Raw genomic sequence first — 12,225 nt, 5'->3', positions numbered from 1 at the left:
ATGATATTCATTTGCTACCAGTATTGGGGCTCGGTTAGAACCACCAACATTGTTGGAAACATTCAGATATAACGATTGTGCCATTTGAAATTTTTTTGAAGAAATGAGCTTTAGTGGTATAGAAGGCCCTTTGAAAAATCAGAGTTCTGTTTTCAAAAAGCAACCACTATGGCTCTGATACCAATTGTTGAGAGAAAAACTTAGAGACACACTTGAACAAAACGTTAGAACAAGTAGATTACGGAATAGTTAATCTCGAACGATCTAAAAGCTCAAAAATAATATTAATAAGTTAGAGTTAACTAGTTAGAGAGTTAGTTGCGGAAATGTAAAGAAATGGAAATGACAACAATTGTTATATCAAGTATACACATAAGTTGATTCATAACAAGGAATGCATTCAAACCGAGTTAATAAGGAAGATCAAACTTAGTGATTAAGTCACAAAAGAATTGCTCTGAAGAGAGGTTATAATCAGTTGTATTCTAGTAATATTTGAGAGTAAGAAGGGATGAGTAATAAGATAGAGAAACAGAAAAGATAACTTTAGAGAAATGTATTAAGAATAGATTCGTGAGTTATCCGTATTGAATACAAGAGAATGAGCTCTTATTTATAGAGACTCATGAAGTACACTAGATTACATCTCTATGAGTAGCCATGCAATGCATATTGGACAATAGAGTGTATTACAATAAAGACAAGTAAAGTAATCTAGCAAAGTGACTGCGGTAGGAAGAGACTCTGGTTGCGGTTGCTGATGAAGAAGTTGAGTGCGGGTGCTGGATGGCTGCGGTAACTGAAGAGTTTGCGGTAACTGAAGTTCAAGAGGGTCACTTTTTATGATTCAACATAAACCAACATGGATAGTCCATGGAGATTAACCCATGGAGCCTAAGTAAGATGAAGAGTCATGGTGCATTAGGGCTTGCATGGATGTAACCCTAGCATTTGTCACACTATAAATAGAACCCCCTAGACCCAAAATCCGTTACCACATACATTCTTGGAGAGTGTAGATCGATTTGTGTTAATTAGGTTATTCTCTCAAGCCTCCTTTTTCACTTGGTGTTTGTGACACATTAGAGGCATCACATTTGAGGTGCTAAAGGTTTTGAAGGCCAAGAACGACAAGTCCTACTAAGAGGTAAGTTATCTAACTAGTTATTTTGTTCTATTGTATGCTAGTTAGGATGAATGCTTTGGAAAATCAAATTGCATGTATAATTAGAGAAAACATAGATCCAAAGAATCTACGGTTGCATGCGCACCATAAGGTTGTTAGAGTGCTCAAAACCCATCAGTGGTATCAGAGCCTAGGATTGTTTTATGTTATACTTGATGCTTATTAGTTTTCAATGTTGAAAAAATCAATCTTCTCGCTTCCGACTGATGAACTCGCCGAGTCCACTGGCTGACTCGTCAAGTTGATGGCTTTGGATGCAGAATTTAGAGTTTTTGGCCAGAATTTGATAAAGATCATTACCACAGACTATTTTTTGAAACATGAAATCTGTTTTGTTGATATGGTAGTAATCATGCTTATCCAATTAAAACATTATTGTCAAAATTTCACGATATGTATTAGTTTATATGATTAGACTAATTTCTTGCAAATTGTTGATATGAATTATCTTGACTTATGAGTTTAACTTGATCATAGATAAATTATTTGATAATTTTGTTAATTAAAATATTGATCAAAATGCCTTTAATTAACTCCATAACTTGTCCTCAAGTTATGGAAAATGAAAATTCTTTTTCTTTAAAAGTCATTAAACTCATAATTTATGGAAATGAAAAGTTTTGAAGAGTTTCAAAACTTGCCCCCAAGTTTTGTAATTTGTAAAGTCACACTTATGAATACTTTAATTCGAACCCTAGAATTTAAAAAGTTTAAAATTCAACCCTTATACTATTATAATATTAAAAGTTTAATAATTATATATATATATATATATATATATATATATATATATATATATATATATATAGATATATAGATACTAGCCGTCTGCCCGCGCAAAGCGGCGGGTTGCGAACAGTTTTTTTTTCTGGCAATTAGTTTCTTTTCGTCAGATAATGATTATTTTCTTTCAAAGTTCTAAATGAGGTAAGTCATAATTTGGCGGCAAATAAAATATAATGGAAATGTCGAATTGATATATAACAAAATTTAAAAGAATATCTCACAATGCCAAAGGAAGGGTATGGGTTACAACATCTATCAGTTTTGCAAATAATCTTATAATCGCATTAAATCCCAAATAATAGATAAGAATAATAAAAAAACTGTATGCTTATGATTGCCCAGAAAAAAAAATCGGTAGAATGAAAACAAATTTGGTACCTAAGTGGCATGACGACCCATATTCAAGAGACCAAATTGCATCTCAGGCTCGATGCATTATGATAAACTGAACACAAATAAAAACAAAAACCTGTCACTTTTATGGATATAACTTGAACCCATAGGAAAAAACAATTTACTTGCTTCCATTAGTAGAACGCACTTTTCAGTCATCTAATTCACAAAAACCAACCTCACATGCTTTCTTAAGCTTATCAATCTGAAACTCAGAAAATTAAAAAAAAATACTCAAGTTTTATGAAGAAATATTGAACATGACCCGGTTATATCAATGTGGACAAACTTTTTTCCTTTGAATCATGCATTTTAGGATCTACTTTAAACCCAAAAATGAAGAAATGAAAAAACATGAAATTAATTAAAAACAAAAAGGCTAACCAGTTTCTCGGTCATTGGGTCATTGAATTGGGTATTCGAAAGGTAGGGGATCACAACTTGATGACCGTTGTAGGCTAAAAAAAAAAGATGAAAAGATTTAATCACTTAATTAAAATAATAAAACAACTTCAAAATCATTAGCATAAGAGCACTTACATCTTCAATCTGTTGATGTGTGGAGTTGTGGAGATGTCTCGTGACAAGAGTTAATGTACATACCATAATTAGCTACGAAAGATGAATATATATATATAACCAAAAGAGGAGCACGTAATGTCCATACCATAGTCAAGTTTTATTTCTTTATTTTTTTCCCTTTGAATCATGCATTTTAGGATCTACTTTAAACCCAAAAAATGAAGAAATGAAAAAACATGAAATTAATAAAAAAACAAAAAGGCTAACCAGTTTCTCAGTCATTGGGTCATTGAATTGGGTATTCGAAAGGTAGGGGATCACAACTTGATGACCGCTGCAGGCTAAAAAATAAGATGAAAAGATTTAACCACTTAATTAAAATAATAAAACAACTTCAAAATCATTAGCATAAGAGCACTTACATCTTCAATCTGTTGATGTGTGGAGTTGTGGAGATGTCTCGTGACAAGAGTTAATGTACATACCATAATTAGCTAAGAAAGATGAACATATATATAACCAAAAGAGGAGCACAAACAATCTTATGCAACATGTTAAAATAAACCAAAACCTCAACTTCCAAAAAAACAAAATTGAATGCAACATATCAATAATGAGTAAATCTGTCACCCTTATCCATAAGCATATGTCACGAAATCATTAAAGATATCACCTTCCATCATCTTCATTTATGCCTCAGGACCATTTGGAGAATGGTACCAAACGATGAATCCCTTGTTTCAGAAGAAGGCATATTAAAACCCTAAATTGATAGATAAATAGGTAGAAAGATTTCTTTGAACCTGGTGGAAAATGATAAATATTGTGATAAAATCAATGATTTAATATACCTAGAAAATTCAAAATTAGTTTTTTTATATATCCAAAACATAATTTTACCTTAGATTGTATGTAAAATTTAAAAAAAAACTCTTAATCAAACTAAAGATGCTCAAGCTTCAGATATATAATAAGATACAGAATAAATGAGTTCGAAAAAAAAACTAAAAACCCATTCCATTCCACAAATGGAGTCTTCCACGGACACTTGTTCTATTTCCATTTATTCTTTTGCTACTATAATGCTTCATCATCCATGTGAAACCTAGTTAGCAGTGAAATCACATCAATTTCTTCTCTCGTTTACGCAAATAATCAACTATTGAAAAATCGATACAAAAAATATTGTGTACAATAAAGCTAATTAGGAGTGAAATCACAATCAAAATAAGAGATCTAAGAGTTTTACATATAACTTACTTCAGCCAGATTTGGCAGCATAAATCCAACAACACGGCCATAAGGAGACTGATAAGAAGCAGAAAACCTACAAGCACAACAATGGTTAGGAAGGAAAAAGGTCGTGACTCGTGGTGAGAAACATGGTGGTGGTGATGGGTTGTGACGGTGGTGCATGAAGATGAGATGGTATGGAGTTTTTGATAGTGAAGATACGATGGTGAGTAAAGAAAAGCTCACAGGTCCAACACAAACAACAATACTTGTCACACTAAAGAAGCAGCACCACCGGAGATAAGGAGACTGATGGCTGTGAGATGGTAGTGAAGTTCGTTTGAATTTTAGAGAGGAGTCGATAGGGTTTGAGAGATTACGTGGTTTAATCTATTGTGATGTGCCATTTGAATTTCAGCTTTGGCGGACTGATAGGGATTTTAATTTAGGATAATAAGAGCTAAAAGAGTAAAAGAAGGAAATATAGAGAGTCCAAGTCAAAGTTGATGTTGTGAGACGTAAACATGCAAGAATTAGTTACTTGCACTTTTAGTTTAAATGTTTGTACAATTTAAATTATAATATTATTATATTAATGATTGGTTGTACATTAAGCTCAGAGAGTTGAACGTCTTAATAAAATATTATTATTATACTGAATCTATTTATAGAAATAGTTAGATAGTATATATATATATATATATATATATATATATATATATATATATATATATATATATATAAGAAAAGTCAGTCATACCGTTAGTAGGCCTCATTCACGAAGCCGGACTATAAGAGAGGTATAAGGTTACTGCCTATAAAATGGTGGTTTAATGGGTGTCCACTCTCACCCACCGCTTCCTTGACTAGTGGAGGGTCGTTAGCCGAACGGGTAGAATAGGACAATAATTTTCGTTAAAAGTATAATGAATATTATAAAGTAACTAAACTTTTATTAAATTCCCAATCTTAGTTACTTTAGGAAAAATGTGAAATTGATGCTAATCCATGAAATTCCACTTTGTACCTTGCCAAGTCGTTAGTGGAGCGTGTGTAGTTAACCGGAACACTAACTTGGACTAGTAAGGGTGGCAAAGGTTAACTTGATGTTCGTCATAGATCAATGGAGCGTGTGTGGTTAACCGGCATGTTGCTTAGGTGATAAATGACATCGAGTGTACCAAGCACATTTGCATGGTTATTCACACCTTGTTTGTGATCCTCGGCATCCCAGTCATAAACTTGAAGGGCATAAGCGAGATTTATACATGCCACTGAAAAGTTCAATGAATCTCAAATGAATCTAGGTATTTCAATCCAATTAAAACCTAATAATCAATTTCATTTTTCATGGTGGAAATTGGTAAATAGTCATTTACCTACCTTCAAATATTTTGCAATTGGATTACGGCATCCCTCTTCCAACTTGTAAAAGATTGTGTTGGGGCCTAGCCTTAATATTTCATTTGGGTTTTATATTAAGGACTCTTATCTAATCTAAACTTTGTCTTTCTTTTTCAGATGTCTTCCAACACTGCTTCTGGCTCAAACCCTACTGGCTCTTTCTCCCTAATGAACTTTTATGGGAGAGTTATCTTTGATGGTTCCAAATTCAATTAATGGATCAAGAGCATCAGGATGCTTACTCATTAGGAGGACAAGGAATATGTCCTTGACAAAGAGCTTAAGGAAATTGATGAGTCTTCTGCTACTCCTGAGGAGATCGCTGAGTTTAGGACTCATGAGAAGGATACCACCAACGTGTCTTGTATCATGTTGGCCACTATAAAAGCTGAACTCCAAAAGTCCTATAAGGACTTCTACCCTTTTGAGACGCACCAAGAACTGATGGAAAGATGCCATCAGAGTGCTCGTCAAGAGATGTATAAAATCGTCGCCTCCATGAAAAGGTTTGTGGGCCTCTTGCTGAACTTGAATGTGATCTTCGATGAAGAGTTGGCCATATATATCATTCTACACTCTTTACCTCCATGTTATGATCAGTTCCGAATGACCTATCATATGAAGAAGGAGGAGGTCACTATTAGTAAGCTTCAAGGCCTTTTGAGGACTGCTAAAAGTAGTCTCAAAGGTAAAAATGTTGTTCCTACTCCTACTGCTACTACCCCTGTCTTGGCAATTGGACATGGGAAAAGGAAGAAGATGAAGTCTCCCTCTAAGAGTCGCAAGGGATATTCTCTTGATGGATCCTCTTCTAGTGGGACCAAAGTTGGTTCTGCTGCTCCCTCTACCATTCCTAAGGAACCAGAGTGTTTATATTGTCATGAAAAGGGGCACTGGAAGCAAAGTTGCCCCAAATAGTTGCAGGATGTCAACGATGGGAAGGTTAAGGCCACCCATGTAGGTATTTATACTCTTCTATCTAATATCTCATCACGTTCTTGTTCTTGGGTCCTTGATACAGGTTGTGGATTTCACATTTGTTCTGATTTGCAGGGACTAAAAAGAAGTAAGGATGTGGAAGACAGGAAGATGAACTTGATCATGGGGGATAGGAAGGTTTCACTTGTCACCAAGATTGGAGTTTATTCTTTATTGTTTAGTAGTGGGTTAGAATTAGATTTGAATAATTCTTGCTATTCATCTGAAATGGCGAGAAATATTATTTCCTTTCATGTTTTGTATAAACAAGGTTTTAGTTTTTCATTTGATAATTAAATTGGTGCTATTAATGCTTTTAATAATAATGCTTTTTATTTTAAAGGATTGCCTTCTAATGGTGTATATGAAACTGAGATGGTTCTAGACAACATAGGAAATAATGTGCTGCACATTGATTTTTCTAATGGTGTGGATAAGGCATGCTTATGGCATTGTCGTCTTCAACATGTTAGCAAGAAGCGCATAGGCCAACTCCAATAGGCTGGAGTTTTGGAGTCATTCGACTTAAGATCGGATGACACTTGTGAATCTTGTTTACTTGGAAAGATGACCAAGTCACCCTTGTCATACCCCAAAACCAAGAACGGCGGAAACGTTCAGGGGTGGAGGACGTCATGTAAAGTATCATAACAGTGCAAAGTAGTAAACAAGCAAAAACATCATCCATTGCATTAAAAGTAAAGTTTTAATACATGAATGTTCTTTCATAGTCATAAGACACCAAAATATGTAATCAAAATAAAAGACGATGTCTTGTTTGTGCTCCGTCTTCTCAAAACCTGGTCATCGTACCTGTCTACTGGTGACCTGAGAATACAAGTTATTTTGAAAGTGTAGATCAGCATAAAGCTGGTGAATTCATAAGTATTATGGTGTCATTGATTTGAAAAGCTGTTATGAAAGACTTGTAAATGTTTAATAAAACATTTAGTATAAGTGTGAAAACCCTAGAAAATCCCATATTTCCTACTAGTATAAAAGGTAGTCTTCTACCAAGACCTGAATGCTTTGAAAGTTGCATTTCTATATCAATGAAAGTTTTTCCCATGTGCGACTATTATTAAAAATATATAGTCTACCTCATCGTTTATGTGAATGTGTCACAAAATAAAAGTAAAAGGGAAATTATATAATCATTTAAGTATTATCCTTTGGTACTAGGATAAACACGGCATAGTAATTGCCGAATAGTATTAACCGTAGATATCCGTCGATGTGCATTTTCCCTCTGTAGCTAACAGTTGGGTGTAGAATGGTTAGTCCCGTACATATATAATAGTATCCATGTAAAAGTATCCATGTAATAGTATCTCATCATATAGTATCTATGTAATAGTATCCATGTAATAGTATCTCTTCATATTGTATGTAATTTATTAGTATAGACTCATGAATGAACTGACTCTTGTGTAATTCCTTGTAATAGGAATAATAGTTTGTATCCCCTAAACTATACCTATAATAGTTTACTGGAATGTAAATTGAATGTCCAAGTAGGTTTATACACCCTTGCTACACAAGAGTGTTGGAACTGAAGAAAGAATGAAAGCTCTCATATCAATACATATGTATATGAAAGATAAGTGTATAGATATGGTTTTTAACAATAAATTGAAAGAGGTTTTGTAAAACATTTAAGAGTTTTGAACAATAAATAATGATGACTTGATGTCAGTTTATAAAATAATTCAAAAGTAAATCATTTGATAACAAAGTATAAAACAACCGAAAACTATTGTATTTATCACATTTTGAAGTATGTGAAATCAGTTGGTTGAAAACACAGTTATAAATCACATGTGATTGATTCTATAACTTCCTGTTTTCTACTTATATTCCCCCCCCCCATGAAAGCATTTAAAATCACTTAAAAGATTGATTAAGGGGTATGAACTCACATATAGTGGGTGGTTGTGGATGAACTGAATAATGTAGGATCCGAAGTGTCAAGTGAAGACTTGTACACACACAATGATCCTAGTTAACATATAATCACATATATGTATCCAATTAGTCATAAAACAACTAATTAACCAAGTTTAAGACATCCTAAGACATGTAAAACACTTGATTTAAGTGCTATAAGTCATAAGGATTGCATCTAAGGGTGGTAGGACCTTGCTATTGAGTTTGGGGTTCAAGGGTAAACTCCCTTGGAGTTTACGGTTTTATGACCATAACTCCTTGAGTTTACGGTCGTAAACCCATGAGTTTAAGACCGTAAACTCATATTTCTTTGACCATTTTTTGTTTTGAAGCCTTAAAGATCACAAGAAGCATTCCTACTTCATGTTTAAGCCTTAGGAAGAGATTAGGGCACCATTTCACTCCTTTAGGGAGTTTACGGTCCTTGGACCATTTGTCTTTGGGTTTACGGCCGTAAACCCAAATGATTTATGGTCTTTTGATGTTTTCAAGTACTAAACACATTAAGGAAGGGGGTCTAGACTAGTTTCCAAGGCTTAGAAGCAACTAGGGCACACTTTGGCACCCTTAATAGGGTTTACGGTCCAAGGTGTTCTTGGACCGTAAACACCTTTGATCCTTTGTTTCTTGGGTGTTTTCTTGATGTTTAGAAGTGTAACAAGCCTTATAACACACTAGGGTAGGAGTACTTACTAGGTAGAAGCTTGAAAAGGTGCTAAAAGTCCAAGAACACTAGTGTGTGTTCTTGGTGTTCTTGGTGAAACTTGAAGATCTACACTTTTGGAATGATTTCACGGATGGAATCATGTTAGATCACTAGATTAGGGTAGATATCAACTTATTAGGGCTAGAAACACTTACAAGTTGAAAATCTTGAAGAAATGTTGGATGATACTTGAGAGAGAACTTGGTTTTGGATCTTGAAAATGTGAAAAGTGGTAAAATTTGACTAAGTGTCATATTTATACCCCCTTTTAGGGTTTACGGCCGTAAACACATTTGTTTAGGCCGTAAACTCCAAACTCTTGGAGTTTTGGGACATTATTGTTGCACAATAAACCCTAGGGCATCCTCTCTCCTGTCGTCTCCTGAATTACTAACTTTAAAACACTAGAACTTAATCCAAAAAGCCTGAAAGTTAGCAGAAACTGTTCTGACTCTTATTGAAGTGAGAGGTTGTACATAATAGAAATTTCGGGTTGTCACATCATCCCCCCGTTAGAAGGAATTTCGTCCCGAAATTAGAATTTAAGCAAATAAGTAGTTACAAATAACTAAGTAAAAAGATGAGGATATTTCAGTTTCATCTGATACTCTCGCTCCCAAGTGAATTCAGGTCCTCGCTTGGCGTTCTAGCGAACCTTCACTATCGGGATACGGCTTTGTTTCGTTTGCTTGACCTCCCGGTCCATGATCTCTACAGGTTCTTCTACGAAGTTGAGGCTCTCGTTGATCTCGATCTCGTCGAGTGGGATTACAAGAGTCTCGTCAGACAGACACTTTTTCAAGTTCGAGACGTGGAAAGTAGAGTGTACGTTACTGAGTTCACGTGGCAAGTTAAGTTTGTAAGCTACGGGGCCGATTCTTGCAAGAATCTCGAAAGGTCCTATGTACCTTGGATTTAGCTTTCCATGCTTTCCTAAGCGTATCAAGCCCTTCCAGGGTGAGACCTTCAATAGAACACGGTCGCCCACCTGGAATTCCAACGGTTTCCTTCGCTTATCAGCGTAGCTTTCTTGTCGGTCTCTAAAGGCTTTCAATCGTTCACGAAGCTGAACGATCTTCTCTGTCGTTTCCCGAATGATCTCCGGACCTATGAGAGTGCTTTCAGGAACTCGTCCTTTAGCTAACTGGGTATCACCCACCTCAGCCCAGCACAGAGGGGATCTGCATTTTCGGCCATAGAGGGCTTCGAATGGAGCAGCCTTTATGCTCGTGTGATAACTGTTGTTGTAGGAAAATTCGACAAGGGGTAAATGAGTATCCCATGCCTTCCCAAAGTTGATCACACAGGCTCGCAACATATCTTCCAAGGTTTGGATAGTTCTCTCACTTTGTCCGTCGGTCTGTGGATGGTAGGCTGTACTCATGTCCAGCCTAGTTCCTAGGGAACTTTGTAGCGACTGCCAGAACCTCGAAGTGAATCTACTATCTCTGTCCGAGATAATGGATATGGGAACACCGTGCAGTCGTATAATCTCCCGAATGTAGATTCTTGTAAGCTTCTCCATCTTGTCTGTTTCTTTGATAGGCAGGAAGTGTGCGGACTTGGTCAATCTGTCGACGATGACCCATATGGTATCAAGTCCACCCGTTGTCTTGGGCAACTTGGTTATGAAGTCCATAGTGATCCGCTCCCACTTCCATTCCGGTATCTCTGGTTGTTGTATAAGATCGGAGGGTTTCTGGTATTCGACCTTGACCTTGGCGAAACTAAGGCATTTACTTACGAAGGTAGCAATATCTGCTTTCATGTTAGGCCACCAGTATAGCTTTTTCAGATCCAGATACATCTTATCTAAACCTGGGTGGACAGAATAACGAGTGTTGTGTGCCTCGGTCATGACCAAGTCTCTGAGACCACCGTGTTTTGGTGTCCAGATCCGATCCACGAGGTATAAGGCTCCGCCACCCTTGACTTCCAAATTCTTATCCATCCCTCTTAGGGTTTCACTCGCCACATTTTCAGGTTTCAAAGCGTCGAGCTGAGCCTCCTTAATTTGCGTGGACAAGTGTGAATGGATAGTTAGAGTCAAAGATTTGACTCTACGACCAAAATATTCTTTCCGACTTAGGGCATCAGCTACTACGTTGGCTTTACCCGGATGATAACGAATTTCGCATTCGTAATCACTGAGTAGCTCGACCCACCGTCGTTGTCTCATGTTGAGCTCCTTCTGGTCGAATATATGTTGTAGGATTTTGTGGTCTGTAAAGATCGTGCTTTTTGTACCATACAGGTAGTGTCTCCAGATCTTCAGAGCAAACACGACTGCTCCTAGCTCAAGATCATGTGTGGTGTAGTTGACCTCGTGTGTTTTCAGCTGTCTTGAGGCATAGGCGATGACCTTACCTCGCTGCATCAGAACACATCCGAGTCCTTGATTTGATGCATCGCAATAGACAACGAAGTCTTCTATCCCTTCGGGGAGGGATAGTATTGGTGCGGTGCACAAGGCTCGCTTGAGCGTTTCGAACGCTCTCTCCTGCTTCTCTTCCCAGTCAAAGGCCACGCCCTTCTGGGTCAGTGTTGTAAGAGGTTTCGCTATGCGGGAGAAGTTTTGAATGAACCTGCGATAGTAGCCAGCGAGACCTAGAAATTGACGAATTTCTGTAGGTGTCTTCGGTGCTGACCAGTTCTTAATGGCCTTGATTTTGGAAGGGTCCACGTGAATTCCCTCTTCACTAACTACGTTGTCACACCCCCAAACCAAGGATGGCGGAAACGTCCGGGGGTGGAGGACTTCATGTATAGTATCACAACAACGAGTATAATAGTGCTCAAAGTAATTACAACCAATCATAAATATAATTGAAAAAGTTACACTAAAGCCTAGGTTTACATGATTCAAATCAATTACATTATGATGACAAAATGAACTGTTTGACGATTTATCGTCCCATCCTCAAAAGCTGTTGATTTCCTGTTTCACTGAATTCCTGAGAATACAAGTAGTTTTGAAAAAGTGTCAACAATTAAGTTGGTGAGTTCATAAGCTTTTGATAGTAAGAGTTTGAAAACCGATCTTTGTAATGAGTTGTATGTTACCAAGAAA

At 36.5% G+C, this 12,225-nt stretch overlaps 1 long non-coding RNA gene across 2 annotated transcripts; it reads right to left on the bottom strand.

Annotated features, from left to right (window-relative positions):
- Window positions 1-2,268: 2,268 nt before the first annotated feature.
- LOC145135837 (uncharacterized) lies at window positions 2,269-3,381 on the bottom strand. 2 transcript variants are annotated; one of them, XR_013720076.1, is made up of 4 exons: window positions 3,310-3,381; window positions 2,906-3,228; window positions 2,750-2,823; window positions 2,269-2,570 (listed from the first exon to the last, which is right to left on the bottom strand). It is a non-coding gene; the product is annotated as an uncharacterized LOC145135837 (long non-coding RNA). The 2 variants fall into 2 exon arrangements; XR_013720077.1 differs by having other exon boundaries at window positions 2,269-2,417.
- Between the last annotated feature and the right edge of the window lie 8,844 nt (window positions 3,382-12,225).

Source organism: Lactuca virosa, chromosome 9 (genome assembly GCF_052849685.1).
Source record: "Lactuca virosa cultivar CGN04683 chromosome 9, Lactuca_virosa_CGN04683_v6, whole genome shotgun sequence".
Classification (NCBI taxonomy): domain Eukaryota; kingdom Viridiplantae; phylum Streptophyta; class Magnoliopsida; order Asterales; family Asteraceae; genus Lactuca; species Lactuca virosa.
This window is presented reverse-complemented; position numbering and strand designations above follow the sequence as displayed.